Below are 5,619 nucleotides of genomic sequence, written 5' to 3'. Positions count from 1 at the left end.
GCAGTTTGAGGCCACGTTGTCCCTTTGGGTCCCCCGGGACGCCCCCGACACGGCCCGGCCGCGCTGCGGAGGGGGCTGCACCAAGGCAGAGCCATTTCCTGACGGGGTATTGACGGCCAGAGCAAAAGCTCCCGTTCCAATGACAGAAGCCGTGAACGCCCAAAGCGGATAAACAAAGATCATTGCGGTCTCGCTGAGGGCTGCCCTTCGAAACCCAAGGGTGCGGTGTCACTTCAAGGTGACAGGGAGCCGGTCGCAAGGTTGCAGCCCGACCCCCGGGTTCTTCGCCCCGGTCCGGGCTCGCACGTCTGTCTGTGAAGGGAAAAATCAGTTCTTGTGATTTGTAGGAGTCATTTAAGCTCCTGAAATACTAAAACAGCTGGACGGGAAAAGCCTGTTTTCCTTTGAATGACCACCAATTTTCCACTAATAGAGATGTAAATGGATCCCGTTGCTTTCTAAGAAGTTTTCCCCCCACCCGTGATCAATTCTGTATCAATGGCAGTACTGGCAGCAAGGCTTTTATAATCTGCTAATTTAAATATCTTTGCATAGCATTGCTGACAAAAATCAAGGAATATTTCCAAGTGCAATGCGCCCAGAGTTTATGCATATAATCTGCTTTTTTCCCCCATTATTTTGCATCCCTCGGTGGCATAATTTAGACAGAATTTTCTTTGATTCCACTGAGACCGAACCTGGTTTTGTTTTCTCTCACTGAAAGTAGGCTCACCTCAGAAATATTGCAGAAACACAGCAGTGATGAGGAAGTAAAACACAGCAGAATTTTATGTAGAGGTCTGTGCAGGTTCTACATCTTTCCCCTGCACCATCATCACCTCAGAACGCCAGGCAGGACCCAGGGATGTGCGACTTTGGGAAAATATATGCAGGAACGCCGGGGCTAGTTCTCCACAGGATCAGAATTTGGCCCCAAATGTGCAGTAATACAAATGACCGTTTTCCCCTCATTCCTATTACCTACATATGAAAGTTCAAATTCAAGAACGTACTGTCAAATCCACAGCACTCTAGGGTAATATTAAACGAACTCCGTTTAATAAAACACATTCCAAGTTGTTATTTTGATTGGAGCATTATACTTTTTGTCTTGCAATAAGTAGTTCAGATTTCACTGGGTCATTGAAAATTTTCGAATCAGTCTCTCTTCAAATCATATTTAAAATATGGACTTAAATAACTATGGCAACAGATATCTTCACAGCACAAACCAGAAATAAAGGATAAAATGCTGCATTAAAGCTGTTGCTGCATTTATCTCCCGAGTCAGTGAATGAAATTTTGCCGTCCTCCAAAATATACTGATACTTTCATAAAACATATCACATTCATCCAGGGAAATGACAGCACCCCATTTTGTCCTTGATTCACTAAAATAAGAGGTATTTTGATCACAAATGCCTGCTATTAGCAAAACACTATCATGATTTCAACAGGATTATCTAACCCAGATGAAGCTGCGCACAGGTCCCCCTTCCTTGTTTCGTTTTTTTTTTTTGTCTGCGTCACATTGCATTTGTTTTTAAATGCTTTGTCATTTAGAACAGAGGCATCAGACAAAAATCCTGTGTTCTGACCCAGGGCAATTTGGCACTCCCCGGGTTCACGGCTGGAAGGCACATTGTCTGAACCCTCTGGTTCAGTGTTTTCTCCCTAGAAAACACATATGTGAAAATCACAACAGACTTACAGAAGATGTTGGAATAAGTATATATGTAAATATTGAAATATTTAAATATGCAGATCTCCATGCTTAAAACAGGAAGACGAGTGCAATAAATGCAATTCAGGTATGAGGGTTCTAGACTAATACACCTTGTATTTCCCATCAAGATAACCTAGTGGTTAAATGATTAATGTTGTTTCTCATTACGCTGCCTACAACGAGGCAATGCAGGCAGGATTAGGACAGTAAAGCATCAGTTCCGTCAGGCTGGGCAGCCCCTGACTGCAGAGGGCAAGCGCCAAGGCAGCTCCATCGCTGTGCTGGGTGTGCAGCAGCCCCTCCGTGGAGAGCCCCTCCGTGGAGGGCCCGTCTGTGGAGAGTCACTCCACGGAGAACCCGTCCACAGAAAGCCCATCCGCAAAGAGCCTATCCATGGAGAGCCCATCCACAGAGAGCCCCTCGCTGCCCCAGCCCAGCGGTAACACCCCATCTGCCTGCGAGGGTGCTCCCCCAGCACCCCAGTGCAGTGCTTGCCCCTCACCCTTCCTTCAGGAAGTTTCTAAGGCGGAAGGCTTCCCACCCGAGCCAATTCACACAGGAGCTCCTGGGGTGGGAGCAGCATCTAATCCTGATGCAAGGCGCTGGGCACTATACAGTAACAAAGGCAAAGAGCCATTTAATCTCTCTTTGTGTGCCTTCATATAAACTTTTAACACACCGAAGCCTCGCGATCAGAGTGTCTTTCTTATATATTTTCACTGTACATTACTTTCCTTCTAGTATGACATCAGTGAGAATCAGCATGGTGGAAGTGGTAGAGCAGCAGCAGGGAAAAAATATCTGACAAACAGCAACAGCCTCCCAACACCCCTTTAAAATAATAACGATTTACCAAATGGTTGGGAAGTTGTTATAATTCCTTTTCCAAATTATTACTCGCCCTTTAGATTAGAAATGAGGCCAGGGTTAGCAATCAGCCATAAATGGTAGGATTTCTGAAGTAGAAGCACTTGTCTGATTGTGAAGTGGAGGCCATTATTGCCTTGATTGAGTCTTTTTTTTTTCTTTTTTTTTTTTTAAGCTTGCTTGATTTGTGGCTGAGAGCGCACATTCACTACTGCACTAGGAGCAATCAGAGCTTTCCCTGCTCTTTTTTGCTCAGCGATTTAGGGTCCACTACTTTGGCACAGCTGCCACCTTTTAGCCTCCATCAAGCAGAGATATTTTTAAGTGAACTGCATTTTGTGTTTGTCTTTTCTCCTCCCACCCCTTTCCTTCCTCACCCTTTAAATCACCAAGGAGCTGAGGCTGTTTGGCATACTGTTACTAACAATTGTGAGGCAGATCCCCCTACCTCTCTACCTCCCCTCTCTATTTTCCCTTTTTCTTTCCTTCCCCCCCCCCCCCTTTTTTTTTTGGCGGGGGAGGAGGGGGGATGAAAATATTGCGTGAACTTTAATTCCAAATATGAAGTTGAAAGAAGACAGCTGAAGCTGGCTGGGGTGTCATGTGGACTCCACGGCACACAGCAAATCTCCAGTTACATGAGAAATAGGGATGAAGTGACTTGCTCAAATGACTGAAGCCAACCAAAAGCACTGATGGATAGGTGCTGGAGTTCAGAGTTTTGTTTGCCTGAAAATCAGATGCAAGCCAAGAACTTGTATTTATAGTGTTTCTTTCCAGAAATCATCCGTTTTGCTGGCACATCGTATTTTACAACTCCTCCCAAACTTGCGCTAGGGGTGCGCAGCACAGCTGAGGGGGGTTCTGGTGCAAGGGATAAATGCCTCGCAGACCACTGGGGTTCACCCCGTCGCCCCCAGGCTCCTCCAGCCCCCAGCCCACGCCATCGCCCTGCCAGCACACAGCAGCAGCGAGGCAAAGCCAGCGCTGAAAAGGCAGCGCAGCCCAGTCCGGGGCCGGCCCCACTCAGATGCCAACCTGCAGAACCCACAGGTACTTTGGGTTCAGAAACACACAAGCACATCTGTAGGAAGCCACAAATACCTACTTTATTTCTTTAATTGCTACTGCTCTGAAATAGCTGAATTTTGCTTCAGAGTACATTTGCAGGCAGATGTCAACTAACCAAATAGAACATCCATGGTCCACTGGCATATCCCTAAAACTAGCAGTTTAGCACTGAAATGCTACCAAATCCACCACTGCGAGGGTGTGACGGGCCCTGGGAGTGCAGATGTAGAAAGGTAGTACTTGCTACTGTGTGTAAAAACAGGAAGAGTAAAAATAACAGAACTAATATTTCCCGGTGCTAGAGACTGCAAATGCAGCAGAACGGGTATTTCAGTATAGGTTTGTAATACACTTTCTGTTTAGCAGTCATTTGTTTTCCAAAGCCGTCATTTTGGAGGGTTCAGTATATCAAGGGGAAAATGAGCTACACAACCGGCTGGTGTTTCAGCCCAATTAGCAAGCTTATGTGAATGAGGTAATGGAAGACTCGCAAAAAGAAATTACTTTAGAAATGGGAAGAACCTGCTTCAGCATTATCCAGGAAAAAACCCACGTTAGTCAGACTCTGAGGGAATGCACAGAGAAGCCAAAAGGCAATGACAGAAATTATTTGCTTTCTTAAACCTGTATTTACAGTAAGTTCTGGTTGAGCACCAGCATGCACCATCCCCTGAAAGCAGTGTCAGGACAGCGGTAGGGAGAGAGTCGATGCAGCCCGGATGAAATATCCACCCAAGGAAACGGCGTTTCTCTTGCCCTCTCTCATGCCAGCGAGCTGCCCAGGGTTCTGCCCAGATATGTGGAGGGGCAGGAGGGGACCCCGGTGTACAGCGACCAGCGCTGTGCAGCACTGCTCCCCGCAGACTGGGACGAGTTGTCCCACACAATCACATCTCTGCGGCGGAGGTGAGCAATGGCCCGGGCACACACTTTTCCTCCCAAGGGTTGGCAGCCTTGGATTTGCCCCTCTCTGCGCCTCCCCGCTCAGCCGGACCCTGCCCTCGCCGCCCCGCCAGCCCCCGGGCTCGCAGGCAGGGGCTGGGGCTCCCCGCTCCCGCTGCTGGGGTGATCAAAAAGGCACCAGGCTCTTCTCATTTACAAGGGGTGGGCGAGGAGCCCCAGAGCCTGCCGGAGGGCAAAGCAGTGCCGTAAGCCCTTAGGAACAAATGGGAGAACCAGCTCCCAAAAAGACAACTGGGTGTGTGATTTAGCAGTGATGAAAAAAGGTGTATTTTTGAGCAGGACATTACACTCAATTAACAAACCATGCTTAAAACAAAAATATAGACTGAGAAAAACTGTGCTGCATTGTATTTACCTTCTTAATAAGCACAGAGTCCAGAGTGAACTGCGCGGGACTGTTTTGTGAAAATACCAAGGTAGGACAAAGACAGAAGGGAGCCTGTGGCTTTAATTCATCCTTCATTTATGCTAGATATTGCTAACATAACTCTCCAGGTGAGAAGTGTTTTATTCCCAGTTGATCCCAGTGCTAAGAACCAAACCCATCCACCCACTTCCCTTGCACTTAGATCATAGAATCATAGAACGTTTTGGGTTGGAAGGGACCCGTAGAGGTCATCTAGTCCAACCCCCCTGCAGTGAGCAGGGACACAGATAAATGTGCCTAGTTGCACTTGCCCACCTGAGAGGCTCACCTAGTCTGCAATGGGAACATTTGCATAATTAATTACATATAATCTGAAGTGCGCTGGTTTCTAGGGAGGATGTGAGTATGCTGGGAGGAGTGAAGAGCTTGACCCGATCCTCATGCCCACGCTTGCTGGTGAGGTTTCTCTGCCCGCTGAGCTGGCAGAGGGGCTGAGCTCCACAGCAGCTCTGGGGGCAGGGAGCCAGACCCCGCACAGCCGAGCAGAGCCTCGAGCCCCCGCCAGACTCCCTGGCGTGGCCATCTCAGCTACAGGTAAGGGCTCAGGAAACCGATAATGAGCTCT

The sequence above is a fragment of the Egretta garzetta genome, unplaced genomic scaffold (assembly GCF_000687185.1).
Source record: "Egretta garzetta isolate BGI_Z169 unplaced genomic scaffold, ASM68718v1 scaffold163, whole genome shotgun sequence".
NCBI classification, from domain to species: domain Eukaryota; kingdom Metazoa; phylum Chordata; class Aves; order Pelecaniformes; family Ardeidae; genus Egretta; species Egretta garzetta.
The sequence above is the reverse complement of the archived record's forward strand: the minus strand, read 5'-3'. Positions refer to the sequence as shown.